The sequence below is a fragment of the Heptranchias perlo genome, chromosome 17 (genome assembly GCF_035084215.1).
Source record: "Heptranchias perlo isolate sHepPer1 chromosome 17, sHepPer1.hap1, whole genome shotgun sequence".
NCBI lineage: Eukaryota > Metazoa > Chordata > Chondrichthyes > Hexanchiformes > Hexanchidae > Heptranchias > Heptranchias perlo.
Genome location: NC_090341.1, coordinates 42,703,491 through 42,721,263, shown reverse-complemented (window position 1 = coordinate 42,721,263; position 17,773 = coordinate 42,703,491).

The window sequence follows — 17,773 nt, the reverse complement described above, 5'->3', positions numbered from 1 at the left end:
GGAAAAGTGGAGCATCGTGAGGTTGTCCGTGGGCTTGCGGTAGAGTGAGGTGCTGAGGCGCCCGTCTTTGATGGAGATTTGTGTGTCCAAGAAAGAAACCGATTCTGAGGAGTAGTCCATGGTGAGTTTGATGGTGGGAGAGTCCATACTCTCAACCTGTACTCAGGACACAGCAGACCAGCTACGATATACCGCCAAACAGACGAGGCAACGGAACTACACTGCCTACATGAAAACCAAGAGCAGGAAGCTTGAGAAACTCGGCATCACCACCAGCATCAACCAAGCCTCCCCCGGTACCACGGTTACAACCACAGGGAAGTCTATCATCAATTTGTCCGACCACACCCTTCAACCAGACGAAATCAAGGTTCTCAGCCGAGGGCTCAATTTCTGCCCCACCACCAAAATGGACCGCATCGGTCTCGCGGCGGACACAGAGGAATTCATCAGGAGAATGAGGCTCCGGGAATTCTTCCACAAACCCCAAGATTTCAACAGTGAACCCAATGAGACAATCAATGATCCAGAACAGCAGACAGAGGGATCCACGGTACAGCAACCGAAGAGGAAAGAGTCAAACTGGACTCCTCCGGAGGGTCGCTGCCCTCAGCTTGACATGTATGCCCAAGCTGTCAGGAAATGCGTCAATGCCAGATTCATCAGCCGCACTCACAAGACAGTCCAGAAGGTCACCCGAGCACAACGCAACGCCATCAACGCTCTCAAGACCAACCGAAACATCGTCATCAAACCAGCGGACAAAGGAGGAGCCATTATCATACAGAACAGAACGGACTATTGCAAAGAAGCATACCGACAACTGGACAACCAGGAACACTACAGACGGTTACCCGCAGATCCGACCAAAGAACACACCCACCAGCTCAACAAACTGATCAAGACCTTCGATCCAGACCTTCAAAGCATCCTACGCACTCTCATCCCACGTACTCCCCGCGTGGGAGACTTCTACTGCCTCCCAAAGATACACAAAGCCAACACACCCGGACGTCCTATCGTATCAGGCAACTGAACCCTGTGTGAGAACCTCTCTGGATACGTCGAGGGCATCCTGAAACCCATCGTACAGGGAACCCCCAGCTTCTGTCGCAACACTACAGACTTCCTACAAAAACTCAGCACCCACGGACCAGTTGAACCAGGAACACTTCTCACCACGATGGACGTCTCGGCACTCTACACCAGTATCCCCCACGATGACGGCATCGCTGCAACAGCCTCAGTACTCAACACCAACAACAGCCAATCTCCAGACGCCATCCTACAACTCATCCGCTTCATCCTGGATCACAATGTCTTCACCTTCAATAACCAGTTCTTTACCCAAACACACGGAACAGCCATGGGGACCAAATTCGCACCCCAATACGCCAACATTTTCATGCACAAGTTCGAGCACGACTTCTTCACTGCACAGGATCTCCAACCAACGCTATACACCAGATACATCGACGACATTTTCTTCCTATGGACCCACGGCGAAGAATCACTGAAGAGACTACACGATAACATCAACAAGTTCCATCCCACCATCAAACTCACCATGGACTACTCCTCAGAATTGGTTTCTTTCTTGGACACACAAATCTCCATCAAAGACGGGCACCTCAGCACCTCACTCTACCGCAAGCCCACGGACAACCTCACGATGCTCCACTTTTCCAGCTTCCACCCCAACCACGTCAAAGAGGCCATCCCCTATGGACAGGCCCTACGAATACACAGGATCTGCTCAGACGAGGAGGAACGCGATGGACACCTACAGACGCTGAAAGACGCCCTCGTAAGACCTCCTCAGAAGACAAACACGGGACGCAACCAACAGAGTACCCTTCGTCGTCCAGTACTTCCCTGGAGCGGAGAAACTACACCATGTTCTCCGCAGCCTTCAACATGTCATCGATGACGACGAACACCTCGCTAAGGCCATCCCCACGCCTCCACTGCTCGCCTTTAAACAGCCACCCAACCTCAAACAGACCATCGTTCGCAGCAAGTTACCCAGTTTTCAGGAGAACAGCGTCCACGACACCACACAACCCTGCCACGGCAACCTCTGCAAGACTTGCCAGATCATCGACACGGATACCACCATCACACGAGAGGACACCACCCACCAGGTACATGGTTCATACTCCTGTGACTCGGCCAACGTTGTTTACCTCATACGTTGCAGGAAAGGATGCCCCGGAGCATGGTACATTGGCGAGACCATGCAGACGCTGCGACAACGGATGAACGGACACCGCGCAACAATCGCCAAACAGGAGGGTTCCCTCCCAGTCGAGGAACACTTTAGCAGTCAAGGACATTCAGCCACCGATCTTCGGGTAAGCGTTCTCCAAGGCGGCCTTCGAGACACACGACAACGCAAAATCGTCGAGCAGAAGTTGATAGCCAAGTTCCGCACCCATGAGGACGGCCTCAACCGGGATCTTGGGTTCATGTCACGCTACACGTAACCCCACCAGCAAAAAGGGGGAAAAAATTTATATGTTTTTTAAAATTCTCTCTCTCTCTGCCATTTTGAGTTTCTTTCTGCCTGCCTGTGTAATAGACACAATGTATATCGAGTGTACTGGGACGTGCTGTTCTCCGTGACTGGCCTGTTTGAATAACAACGACACCTTTTGATTGGTGTGATGCTGTCCCAACATAGTATAAGATATGCGATTTGAGAACCTTTTCATTCATTCATCTGACGAAGGAGATAATCTCCGAAAGCTTGTGATTTTAAAATAAAATTGTTGGACTATAACCTGGTGTTGTAAGATTCCTTACATTTGTCCACCCCAGTCCATCACCGGCATCTCCACATCAAGTTTAATTTTCAACTGTATATTACAGGAAAGTTCATTACCTGCAGTAAGTTGATGGAAAAGAATGAACTATGTTCAAAGGAATTACATGATATTTTACGTATTTCTAATTATGTTTTAAGATTGTAACGAGGCCATATCATTTTACAAGTTGCAAAGACAGAATAGTATGGCTACATTGGATTGATCTGCAGATAAACACAACCCCAAATTGAGACAGTCTTCCAAAATTAGCAGCAAAATCTGCAAACATGCCTCCAAGACTATAAAAGCTGAGAAAGCACAGCACGGGATGAAGTGTCAGCTAAATTAAATGTCACCTCTCCAGTCAACAGAAGACGCAAGGACTGCTGCAAAGGGCATGAGGTAAAAAGTAGAAGCTGCTCAGAATCAAAAGGTCTTTAAAGGCTTTAGGGAGGGAGTTGAGTCAACATGGAATGGTTAACACAGATTGTTAGAGTCTCAGGGTTTTCAGGCCATCATCTCCTTACAATCATAGAAGCAGTGAATGGTTACGGCACAGAAGGAGGCCACTCAGCCCATCGAGCCTGCGCCGGCTCTCTTTAAGAGCAATCCAGCTAGTCCCATTCCCCTGCTCTTTCCCTGTAGCCCTGCAAATTTTTCTCCTTCAGGTACCTAACCAACTCCTATTTGAAAGCCACAATTGGCTCTGCTTCCACCACCCTTTCAGGCAATACATTCCAGATCATAACAACTCGCTGCGTAAAAATGTTTTTCCTCATGTTGCCTTTGGTTATTTTACCAATCACCTTCAACCTGTCTCCTCTGGTTCTTGACCCTTCCACCAGTGGGAACAGTTTTTCTTTATTTACTTTGTCTGGACCCTTCACGATTTTGAACACTTCCGTCAAATCTCCTCTCAACCTTCTCTGCTCTGAAGGAGAACAATCCCAGCTTTTCCAGTCTATCCACGTAACGGAGGTCCCTCAACCCTGGAACCATTCTAGTAAATCTTTTCTGCACCTTCTCGAAGACCTTCACATCCTTCCTAAAGTGCGGTGCCCAGAATTGGACACAATGGGCCCGATATTACCAGGGCGGCAGGGGGTAGATTGGGCGTGTGGGTAACACGCCCGGTGAAATCAGTCTGCTCCGCACGGAATCGCAGGCTGATTGGATCCACTTACCTGTTCTTCCGGGTTCCCCGCTGCTAAGCTGCGCGTCGGGCGGGCTGCGCATGCGCAATAAGGTCTGTCAGCTGGAGGAGTCCTATTTAAAGGGGCAGTCCTCCACTGACTGATGCTGCAAGAAATAGGAAAAATTACAGCATGGAGCAGGCCGGGGGAAGGCTGCTCCCAAATTAATGATGCCTCACTCCAGCTCTTATTGGATGGGGTGAGGAGGAGGGGGAGGACAGAGATCTTCCTCCCGGCGTGCGGGAGGAAGCGGCCTGCCTCTGCCACCAAGAAGGCCTGGCTCGAGGTGGCAGAGGAGGTCACCTGCACCACCAACATATCACCCACCTGCATACAGTGCAGGAGGCGCTGCAATGACCTAAGTTTACTCATTCCCCTACACTCCATCTGCCACATCACCGCCCCCACCCCACATCTCCTTCTGCATAGCCAACACTACTCTGTCACATCACCCCTCACACCCACTCAAACCTCATCCTCATCTTACCTGCACTTACTCACCTCGCCAGTACTCATCCCGCCACTACCACTCAACCCAATCCTCATACAATCTCATGGCTCTATCTCATACTCACCCTCTCATGCATCTCTTTCACAGTCAGCCTCACTCAACCTGCCACTACCTGTGCTGCAGCCACAGGGCATGCATCACATATGTGCAGTAGAAAGTGTAAGGCAAATGTGTCGTGAGCATGAAGGGGATGCACAAGGGTGTTTGAGGGTTTGTCATGGTTTTTACTTATATTTAATTTCTGATCAACTCACATTACATATTATACCGGGTACGGTAGCATAGTGGTTATGTTACTGGGCTAGTAATCCAGAGGCCTGGACTAAAATCCAGAGTCATGAGTTCAAATCCTGCCACGGCAGCTGGTGAATTTAAATTCAATTAATTAATTAAATTCAATTAATTAAATAAAAATCTGGAATTAAAATACTAGTATCAGTAATGATGGTCATGAAACTACCGGATTGTCGTAAAAACCCATCTGGTTCACTAATGTCCTTTAGGGAAGGAAGCCTGCCGCCCTTACCCGGTCTGGCCTATATGTGACTCCAGACCCACAGCAATGTGGTTGATTCTTAATTGCCCTCTGAAATGGCCTAGCAAGCCACTCAGTTGTAAAATCTCGCTACGAAAAGTCATAATAAGAATAAAACCGGACGGACCACCCGGCATCGGACCACTAGGCACCGGACACGACAACGGCAAAACACCAAGCCCAGTCGACCCTGCAAGGTCCTCCTTACTAACATCTGGGGACTTGTGCCAAAATTGGGAGAGCTGTCCCACAGACTAGTCAAGCAACAGCCTGACATAGCCATACTCACAGAATCATATCTTTCAGCCAATGTCCCAGACTCTTCCATCACCATCCCTGGGTATGTCCTGTCCCACCGGCAGGACAGACCCACCAGAGGTGGCGGTACAGTGATATACAGTCAGGAGGGAGTGGCCCTGGGAGTCCTCAACATTGACTCTGGACCCCATGAAATCTCATGGCATCAGGTCAAACATGGGCAAGGAAACCTCCTGCTGATTACCACCTACCGTCCTCCCTCAGCTGATGAATCAGTCCTCCTCCATGTTGAACACCACTTGGAGGAAGCACTGAGGGTAGCAAGGGCACAAAATGTACTCTGGGTGGGGGACTTCAATGTCCATCACCAAGAGTGGCTCGGTAGCACCACTACTGACCGAGCCGGCCGAGTCCTGAAGGACATAACTGCTAGACTGGGCCTGCGGCAGGTGGTGAGCGAACCAACACAAGGGAAAAACTTACTTGACCTCGTCCTCACCAATCTACCTGTCGCAAATGCATCTCTCCATGACAGTATTGGTAGGAGTGACCACCGCACAGTCCTCGTGGAGATGAAATCCCGTCTTCGCACTGAGGACACCATCCAACGTGTTGTGTGGCACTACCACTGTGCTAAATGGGATAGATTCAGAACAGATCTAGCAGCTCAAAACTGGGCATCCATGAGGCGCTGTGGGCCATCAGCAGCAGCAGAATTGTATTCCAGCACAATCTGTAACCTCATGGCCCGGCATATTCCTCACTCTACCATTACCAACAAGCCAGGGGATCAACCCTGGTTCAATGAGGAGTGTAGAAGAGCATGCCAGGAGCAGCACCAGGCGTACCTAAAAATGAGGTGCCAACCTGGTGAAGCTACAACTCAGGACTACATGCATGCTAAACAGCGGAAGTAACATGCTATAGACAGAGCTAAGCGATTCCACAACCAACGGATCAGATCAAAGCTCTGCAGTCCTGCCACATCCAGTCGTGAATGGTGGTGGACAATTAAACAACTAACGGGAGGAGGAGGCTCTGCAAACATCCCCATTCTCAATGATGGCGGAGTCCAGCACGTGAGTGCAAAAGACAAGGCTGAAGCGTTTGCAACCATCTTCAGCCAGAAGTGCCGAGTGGATAATCCATCTCAGCCTCCTCCCGATATCCCCACCATCACGGAAGCCAGTCTTCGGCCAATTCGATTCACTCCACGTGATATCAAGAAACGGCTGAGTGCACTGGATACAGCAAAGGCTATGGGCCCCGACAACATCCCAGCTGTAGTGCTGAAGACTTGTGCTCCAGAACTAGCTGCGCCTCTAGCCAAGCTGTTCCAGTACAGCTACAACACTGGCATCCACCCGACAATGTGGAAAATTGCCCAGGTATGTCCTGTCCACAAAAAGCAGGACAAATCCAATCCGGCCAATTACCGCCCCATCAGTCTACTCTCAATCATCAGCAAAGTGATGGAAGGTGTCGTCGACAGTGCTATCAAGCGGCACTTACTCACTAATAACCTGCTCACCGATGCTCAGTTTGGGTTCCGCCAGGACCACTCGGCTCCAGACCTCATTACAGCCTTGGTCCAAACATGGACAAAAGAGCTGAATTCCAGAGGTGAGGTGAGAGTGACTGCCCTTGACATCAAGGCAGCATTTGACCGAGTGTGGCACCAAGGAGCCCTAGTAAAATTGAAGTCAATGGGAATCAGGGGGAAAACTCTCCAGTGGCTGGAGTCATACCTAGCACAAAGGAAGATGGTAGTGGTTGTTGGAGGCCAATCATCTCAGCCCCAGGGCATTGCTGCAGGAGTTCCTCAGGGCAGTGTCCTAGGCCCAACCATCTTCAGCTGCTTCATCAATGACCTTCCCTCCATCATAAGGTCAGAAATGGGGATGTTCGCTGATGACTGCACAGTGTTCAGTTCCATTCGCAACCCCTCAGATAATGAAGCAGTCCGAGCCCGCATGCAGCAAGACCTGGACAACATCCAGGCTTGGGCTGATAAGTGGCAAGTAACATTCGCGCCAGATAAGTGCCAGGCAATGACCATCTCCAACAAGAGAGAGTCTAACCACCTCCCCTTGACATTCAACGGCATTACCATCGCCGAATCCCCCACCATCAACATCCTGGGGGTCACCATTGACCAGAAACTGAACTGGACCAGCCATATAAATACTGTGGCTACGAGAGCAGGTCAGAGGCTGGGTATTCTGCGGCAAGTGACTCACCTCCTGACTCCCCAAAGCCTTTCCACCATCTACAAGGCACAAGTCAGGAGTGTGATGGAATACTCTCCACTTGCCTGGATGAGTGCAGCTCCAACAACACTCAAGAAGCTCGACACCATCCAAGATAAAGCAGCCCGCTTGATTGGCACCCCATCCACCACCCTAAACATTCACTCCCTTCACCACCGGCGCACTGTGGCTGCAGTGTGCACCATCCACAGGATGCACTGCAGCAACTCGCCAAGGCTTCTTCGACAGCACCTCCCAAACCCGCGACCTCTACCACCTAGAAGGACAAGGGCAGCAGGCGCATGGGAACAACACCACCTGCACGTTCCCCTCCAAGTCACACACCATCCCGACTTGGAAATATATCGCCGTTCCTTCATTGTCGCTGGGTCAAAATCCTGGAACTCCCTTCCGAACAGCACTGTGGGAGAACCGTCACCACACGGACTGCAGCGGTTCAAGAAGGCGGCTCACCACCACCTTCTCAAGGGCAATTAGGGATGGGCAATAAATGCTGGCCTTGCCAGCGACGCCCACATCCCGTGAACGAATAAAAAAAAAAAATATTGGCACCACTACTGCCATGTCTTTGCGAATCTTGTCTGGTTTGTGCAATAATGCCCTTTCCTGAGGATCACAATGAAGACCCACAACTGATGCCACCCATTGTGTCACTGCAGAGTGGGTGTTGGTGTATTTGCAGGGCTCTTTTGTGCAGACGACTGAGAGACGTCGGCGATGTCCCCTGGAAGGATGCGGAGGAGAAGTTGTTGAGGGCAGCGGTGACTTTGACAGCGACAGGTAAGAAGATGGTGCTCGGGCCATCCGGGAGCAGCTCGGCATGAAGGAGGCTGCAGATGTCCACGACTACATGTCGAGTGACTCTGATCCTCCGTGTGCCCTGCTGCTCAGAGGTGTCCAGGAAGCTGAGCCTCGGTCTGTTGACCCTGTGGCGAGGGTAGTGCCCTCTGCGAAGCATCTCTCTCTGTGGTTGCCCTCCCTCCTGCTGTGCAGGTGGATGTGTCACAGCACTGTGTTGTGGAGCTCCACGTGTCAGAGGGGGATGGCGTGGATGGCATGGCCGGCGAGGCTGGTGATGCTGGTCGCCTTCCGAGGAGGTCATGACTGCAGTTACGGCGGCCCCCATCCGGAAGATGTACATCTGAGGGGGTCCGCAAGGTAGACACATGTGTCTGGCCACCGGGGTAAGTGTGCAAGTTGGTGAATTTTGTTGTTAGGAGGAGGGTGGTGGAGGCCAAACTTTGTCCAAAGTGACAGAGTGGCCTCCTGCAATGAGTGAGGGTCTCCCCCGCCCCCCCACCCCCCACCTGTCAAATGGACCTTTGCAGCTGCCACAGGCTGATGGCTGCAACATGTCCATTTGAACAGAGAGTGTTTCCCCCAGTATGGGAAACAGTCCTAGTCAGTTGCAAAATCCCATCCCTGCTAAAATATCAGGTCAATCAGGTCTGTAAACGACCTGAAGTACCTGTTCAAGTACTTTAAGTGCCACCCCGCCGGCTTTAATTGCTGGCGGGAGTCCCACATGCGGGGGCTGCGCGCGCATGTGAGCACATCAGTGGGGAACCCGGAAATGGGGCGGGTTCGAGCCGGGCTCCTGACTCGCCCCAGGAATCCCCGATTTTCACAGCCCCCCCCCCGCCACGAAAGCACCCGATCGCGGGTGCGAAAATCGAGCCCAATATTCCAAATGTGGCCGAACCAGTGTTTTATAAAGGTTCAACATAACATCCTCGCTTTTGTACTCTATGCCTCGATTAATAAAGCCTAGGATCCTGTATGCTTTCTTAACTGCTTTCTCAACCTGTCCTGCCACCTTCAAAGACCTGTGTACATAACACCCCAGGTCACTCTGTTCCTGTACCCCCTTTAGAGTTGTACCATTTAGTTTATACTGCCTCTCCTCATTCTACCTACCAAAATGCATCACCTCACACTTTTCAGTGTTAAATTTCATCTGCCACGTGTCTGCCCATTCCACCAGCTTGTCTATGCCCTCTTGAAGTCTTTCATTATCCTCCTCGCTGTTCACTACACTTCAAGTTTTTTGTCATATGCAAATTTTGAAATTGTGCCCTTTACACCCAAGTCCAAGTCATTGATGTATATCAAGAAAAGCAGTGGTCCCAGTACCGACCCCCAGGGAACACCACTGTATACCTTCCTCCAATCTGAAAAACAGCTGTTCACCACTACTCTCTGTTTCCTATTACTTAGCCAATTTCGTATCCATGCTGCCAATGCCCCATTTTTCCATGGGCTTGAATTTTGCTGACAAGCCTATTATGTGGCACTTTATCAAACGCCTTTTGGAAGTCCATTTACACATCATCAACCACATTGCTCTCATCAACCCTCTCTGTTACCTCATCAAAAAACTCATTTGAGTTAGTCAAACACGATTTGCCTTTAACAAATTTATGCTGGCTTTCACTTATTAATCCACACTTGTCCAAGCGATTATTAATTTTGTCCTGGATTATCATTTCTAAAAGCTTCCCCACCACCGAGGTTAAACTGACCGGCCTATTAGTTGCTGGTTTTAGCTTTACACCTTTTTTTGAACAAGGGTGTAACATTTGCAATTCTCCAGTCCTCCGGCACCACCCGTGTCTAAGGAGGATTGGAAGATACCTCCGCAATTTCCACCCTTACCTCCCTCAGCAACCTAGGATGCATCTCATCCACACCTAGTGACTTATCTACTTTAAGTACAGCCAGCCTTTCTAGTACCTCCTCTTTATCAATTTTTAATCTCATCCAGTATCTCAACTACCTCCTCTTTTACTGTGGCTTTGGCAGCATCTTCTTCCTTGATAAAGACAGATGCAAGGTACACATTTAGTACCTCTGGCATACCCTCTGCCTCCTTATATCTCCTTTTTGGTCCCTAATCAGCCCCACCCCTCCTCTTACTACCCGTTTACTATTTATATGCCTATAGAAGGCTTTTGGATTCCCTTTTATGTTAGCTGCCAGTCTATTCTCATACTCTTTCTTTGCCCCTCTTGTTTCCTTTTTTACTTCCCTTCTGAACTTTTTTTTTTTACTCAGCCTGGTTCTCACTTGTATTATCAACCTGACATCTGTAATATGCCCCCTTTTTCTGCTTCATCTTGCTCTCTATCTCTTTCATCATCCAGGGAGGTCCAGCTTTAGTTGCCCTATCTTTCCCCCTCGTGGGAATGTATCTAGACTGTACCCGAACCATCTCTTCTTTAAAGGCCGCCCATTGTTCAATTACAGTTTTGCCTGCCAATCATTTTACCCGGGCCAGATCCGTTCTCAATCCACTGAAATTGGCCCTCCTCCAATTAAGTATTTTTACTCTAGATTGCTCTGTGTCCATTTCCATAGCTAATCTAAACCTTATCATACTATGATCACTGTTCCCTAAATGTTCCCCCACTGACACTTGCTCCATTTGGCCCACCTCATTCCCAGAACTGGATCCCAGCAATGGTGTAACAGCAGATCTCTGCCCCCTATAATCTAGAAGCTGTGTCCTTTTCTATGTACTGCCCTTGCAGTATTGTATAACTGAGGGCTGATAGCTGTCGGGCTAAATCAGTTTGCCCGACCAAGGAACATTCCTCCTTTCTTGGCTAATAGATCAAGTAGGAGGGTAGATTTTCCTGCTCCTAGATATATTGGATCACCCGAGCACAGTGAATAGAGGAAAACTGGTTGGAGGTGATTGCATACCCGCAAGGAAGCTTGCCTGACCTTCTGTCCATTAATTTAAAAGGCCAAAAATTGGGCAGAGTTCTTTATAGGCGTGAACTCCTCCCTACCTGATTTTCCTCTATGCGCTGCAGTCAGATGATCCAATACACAGAACAGGAAAGTCTGCCTTCACGGTGCCCTCTTTGCTTCTACATGAGAGAAAAAGACACATAAGGACAAATTCAATGAGGCTGCTCTCCCAGTATAGACCAAAGGAGATGATGTGTTGGAGTATCAGGACTACAGTGTTACAGCCCTCTCTCCAACTCGTGTTCCTATCCAGTGTGTCTCTGCTCTGGGAGCACAATCTCGGTGCATTAGCCCTTAACGACATCTCTTGACCCTTATTGAGAACATGCAATAACTATAGTGAATAAGGCCTCAGTCTTATCCTCAGGTGGTTTACTTCTCCACAGGGATGGAGGGCGAATCACAGCTGCAATCGGCGAGGCCACCAACCTAGCTACCAGCTAGGAAGCAGAATTGGCATAAAGCTGTGCTTGGGCTCCTAGTCAGTTCAGAGAAAGAGGGGAACATAGGGAAACAATAATTTACAGTGCATAAATCAAACAAAACTACTGATTCATTTACCGCACAGATGAAATTACAACTCAGCTCTCTTAGTTTTTTTCCCACAGCAACTGAACATAGACAGTGAAAGAAAGGCACTTTAAAAAAAATTCTCAGGATATGGGCAACATTTGCAAGGTCACATTTATTGCCCATCCCTCATTGCCCTGAGAAGGTGCTCGTGAGCCCTTTAGCAATAGTTTGTACAAATGAGTGGCTTGCTAGGGCATTAAGAGTCAACCGCTTATTGTAGACTAGATTCATCTGTAGGCCAGGTGGGGTAGGGCAGCAGGTTATTGAACCAGTTGGATCTTTACAATAATCAGTCAACTTTGACACTCTCTGGTGCTGGCCCCTAAATTAACGAGTTTATTGAATTTAATTTTACAACCTTCCATGGTGGGATTTGAACTCACATGCCCCACCCAGGACTTGAGCACATAATCTAGCGTGTTACTTCAGTGCAGTACTGAGGGAGTGCTGCATTAGAAGAGCTCCTTAGATAAGATGCCAAATTGAGATCCTGGTGGTTCGGGTGGATGTTAAAGATCCCATAGCACTATTCGAAGAAGAGCCAGGAATTCTCCCGGTGTCCTGGCTGATATTCCTCCCTCAACCACCACCACTAAAAGCAGATTCATTCATTTTTCATTTCTTTGCTGTTTGTTGTGTACAAAATGGCTGCCATGTTTGCATACATATCAACAGTCACCGCACTTTGGAGTAGTTTATCGCACGTGAGGTTGTTTAGAAGTTTCTCAGAAACACAAGGAGCTATATTAACGCGAGGTTTTATTTTTATTTGAATTTTGAGCAGCAGTGGCATTTCTGCCCTGGGCAACGTCATGCCATGCCCTCAAGGTTTCTTAAAACAATTTGGTGGTGTAGTGTTGGATGCAGATTACCAAACAATGTGCCCTTATTAAAGTCATTGCATCATCAATTTTATGATAACAGAAAAAATAAAACACAGCAGTATTCCCGCACGCTCTCTGATGTGCTGCTCTGGTAGTTTGGAGTGCTGATGCAAGAAACGTTTTCATTCCTCACCTCAAAACTGAACTAAAAATGTAATGACACTGGTATTGGGCAGAATGCCAGGCATTATGCAGCCATAAAGATGGTTGTGATAGTGAGAGAAGCAAGTGGCCTTGAGAAAAAACTCGGCAGTCAGTATTTAATATTGATTCTTCTTTTATTAACAATGGTCATGAAAGCTGATGGTGCACACTGTGCATTACAGCAGGTCTGTCAAACCCAAGTACATCACGTCATTCCCGAGAGCTTCGGGAATATATTTTGGCTTTTAGATCGGTTTCCAGGAAGCGTAACATGGAATATAAACAGTGCTGTCATCATTTAGGTAGCTAATGGTTAATAAATAATGTCCTATGTGTGGAATATACAAATACATGACCTTAAAGTTACAGTACTGCTCGTTTCCTTTTCTCATCAATTTGTTTCTTTTGCTTGCTGAGATACAGTCCAACAGGCACTAGCAGTCCTCCAGAATCTCGTTCAAGTGGCGATTACCCACTTGTGACCTTTGACAGTGACTGTCAGCAGAATATCTGTCTGAGGGGCATGATAGCCAACCCTGGTGCTCTCTCAAACCATGTTCACACATGAGAGAGAATCACTGGAAAGAAATCAAAATTGGGGACGCTGGCTGATTTTTCTCTCCCTAACACATGGCATTGAGGGCAATTGTAGTGCCTCTATTACATGGATCAGCTAATTCAGCATAGAGCAAGGATCACACTTGGGATATTCCTGGCTTTTATGGCTGAGCTCCTCACTGCATAAGCTCACTGAGCCATCAGGGAAGAAATGGAGAGGGCAGAAGGAATTATTTTGCCAACAGCCTTCTTCTGCAGAAGACTGTTCAATGTTATGTTCCTAATGCATTAATTTATCTCTTAGAATTTAATGGTAGATAATGAACAACAATAAGCTGGTCAACAAGTACTCAATAATTATTGTAAAAATGTTTTGAGTTTAAATGGTGGAAAATTTGCACTCGAGGTTATTCAGTGTGATACTAAAGTATGAATGCTTAATGTGTTTGAAATTCCTTTTCCACTATTTTAATGAAGCATTAACATACCTAAAATAAACTCCATTCATACACTAGTACCCCACATCACAATTTCAGGACCATTGTCAACATCAATTACCAAACAACCATGGTCCTTGTTGAAAATCATTTTGGGCTTGTTGAGAAGTTCAACTTTAATCTCTGCATAGACCAAGTCCAATTGGACAATGTAAACAGAGCTTTAGATCAACTGCATAATCAGAAGATCCCACAAACCTTGCACTGATGCACTACGTTCATCCATGACCTGACCTCCACCTTACTGATTGAGTTTACATTCACTTAGTCATAGAAAGTGCAGCAATGCAAAAGACTGTATGTTTGAGACCAGAACCTCACTTAAATCTATTTGCAATCATGCAAAAAGTCTGAGACAAGCAAAATCCAGGTTCTGTAGACAATATCGTGTACAGAAGATCTAGATGTTATTAACCATCTAGCAGCTGTATCTAGGTTATTTCTGTTTGATGGCAATTAGAGGACAAAATTGGAAATTAGACTAAAATTAGAAGTTCCGTGACAGAGATTGGCACAAAGTTTTGTGGTTCACACCCTGAGGGAGATTGAAAGAGACTATGAATAAGAGGAGGAAATCACAAAATAAGACATCAATTAAGTGTAAGAAGCCTTTTATTGCACATCACTGTTAAGCTACTAGGACACAGGACTTTTATTGTAAGTATCTGAATTCAGAGAGTTTCATGTATTGGTTACAGTCTGACCCAAAGACATAAACTCTGTTTTAAAGATGCAGCTAATCCAAAACCCATCTTTAATTCACATTACTTTGTTTATCTAAAATACAATACAGAATTTATCTCCATGTCACACGTGACAAAACTCTGCTTCTAGCACATGCACATCTAAGCAATCAGGAAAGCCTGAAATAATGGAATCACCTCTCACCTCCCTTAATAGGCATATATATGCTACAAATAATGCTCAGTGAATTCGTCCAGTTGTATAGTGAGCAGAGTGCCCTCTATGGTTTGGAAGAGTAGACAAAACAGAAAGTCCAGCCGGCAGGATAAGGAATCACACCAGAGGTCAATGTGGTGCCAGTGATCCGCTTGAACAGAAAATGTTCAGTTTGAAGAAAAATGCCAAGGCAAACAATAAGAATCACTGTCAACTGTTGCACGCTGCTGGATAGCATGATTGTCAATTAGTTTACCTTGCTATATATAGGTATGAGCATCAATTACCTTACATTTGTAGAAATATCTTCAGAAAGAGATAGCAGCTGCCAACCATGTTTGCCTGAATAGTCACGAGATCGTGAAAAGTGCGATATAAATGCAAGTTCTTGCTTGTTTTCTTTCTTCGGTAGCAGTAAGTGTGTAAAATCACAAAAACAGGCCAGTGGCTCTCAAGTTGTCTCCACCCAGGACAGGATTGGCTATTACTGGCAGATGGACCAGGACCATCTGTACAGGTGAGTGGTAAGTGGAATCTTTTGTGTAGAGTAATGAAGGCAAAAATTCAGCAGTCATTCAAGAGGTAGTTGGAGAATGTGATCATGGATTAAACGTTTCTGTGGGAGGATGGTCAGGTGGCCTTGCTCATCTGTACTTATATTTGTGATCCTTGTTTTGTTTTAAGAAGTTTTATGCAACACCTATGCTGCAGAGTTCATCAAAAGGCTCCTCTTTGAATAGTTCCCTAAACTATCTCCTGTGCTGCTCACCCCTCGAACATTGCCTGCTGCCTCTGGTGAATCAAATAAATCCTAATAAGCAATTTTAACAAGCAAGTAACAATGTAACAATTAATAAAAAATTAAATGCCATGTATGTTCCTTTGATGCTAAGAGCAATTTTAGGATCATGGGCAAAAGTTAGTAACCCGCTCTATTAACACTGGCCAGCACTTAATAAACCTTAATATACATTTAACATGCAACCATTTCTTAACATGCAGAGCAGATGAAACCCCCAGATTCCCCCAATGCTTTCCTCAACTATAAGTCTAAGAGCTTAGACAAGTCTGAGACAATTCCTCTTCATTACAATGATTTTTTGTAATTCTGCAGATCTGAAAATGGATATTACAACAATTGAATATTCACCAGACTTCTGCACAGTTTTAACAGAAATTCTCTCTCACTCTAACCAATACTTCCCATATCTTTTCAATTCCCCTCCTCAAATTGCACCACCTCCTTGAAACTTCACTGTGAATATTTCATTTGTACTTTTGCCTTGGTTTTCAACCCGCTATACCTTCACACGTCGTGTAGGATGAATGAATCTCCTTCTTCTAGCTTTGAAGCAATGCCGACATCTCACTAACAACCTTTAGCTGCGTTCATAAAACCCCTGAGCTGTGGCAGAGCCACATTAGATCGGATTCAACAACCTTCACATTGGTGCTGCATGAGTGGAGTCGCTCAAGGCCTAGCCCATTTCTAACCTAGCTCTCGTGTGAACTCAGTCTGTTTGGCAGGCAGAGCTCAGGCACGCAAGTCCATTGTGAAAATATTAATATGAGGAGAGCTTTTGATCCTCATTAAATTAAAATCCAACCCCTGGCCATAGTCATTCTAGAAAGTAGCTTTCTGAGGTGTACAACGTAATCCAACTTAAACCTTAAATGGCAACGTTCAATTTTCAGATACGAGTCATCAAGACTTCAGAAAAAGTAAGGTCTTAAATATGTGGAAATATTAGTATATGGACTCAAATATTTCTTCTGTCTGTTATTTTAATTATGCTTTACCTGTTTAGAGTAGAGGGCTGTCATATCTTAAAATAGTAGTCAAAAGAATTTGATACAATTGTGTTAAGCATTCATGTAATATTCATACAGCAAAATGTTAAGGCCTGAGAGTTACTGATTAGTTCATAGACTATATCAAGCCCAAAACTCTTGCATAATGATTTGAACACAATAGAAAGAAAGAACTTGCATTTATAAAGGACCTTATCACATAACTTTTCTCAAACCTCCTAAAATAGCTGTAAATACTATGGAAAATGTCTTGTCAAAAAGAAAAACATCTGTCCTGTTTGGGGTCAGAAGTATAAACAAGGCCAGCGCATGCATGTAGAGCAATTTTAAAAATTGTCGATACTTCTCCCTCAGAATCAGAAGTTGAGTGCCGAGTGCACTCAGGCCTATTAGCCTGAAGCTGTGGGCCTCACATGCTCCGGGCTGGGAGTCCTCTCTCCAAATACAACTTCAGGGAATTCACCTTTATATGTCAACGTACTCAAACAATAATCCAGTCAGAGTCCAGCTAGACTGTGGTCCTACTGTCAATGTTCAACCTGAGAAGGAGTACTATAGGCTACTTGATAAACTTCAGGATTCTGATGCTTCACTATTCATGCTCAAAGCCAAAAGGAAGCCACTGGGGAAAGGAAGGATCAATGTTGAAAACCCCCAAGAACGACAAGATGTACAGCATTGAGTTTCAGATAGCACCAAGTGGATGTAGACCTGTGCTAGTTGCTAAAGGTATTCAACATTTACAACTTGTGACGGTGAATCATGAGAACATGATGGAGGATTAAAACTCACAAAACAAGATGTAGTGACCAAGAACTAGGATATCTTTAAGGGAGAGGGGAAGTTAGAAAATACTCTGCATCTTCAAATTGATCTCACAATTGTGAGCCATTAAACTATCATTAGCTATGCAAGAACTTGTCAAGAAACACATTAATGAACTTATTGATAGTAATGTTCTTGCACTAGTCAGTGTTCCAACTGATTGGGTCTCTTCAGTCATGGTTGTGATAAAATGGAATGATAAAATGTGCCTGTGCATCAATCCAAAGCCACTTCATAAAGCCTTCAAATG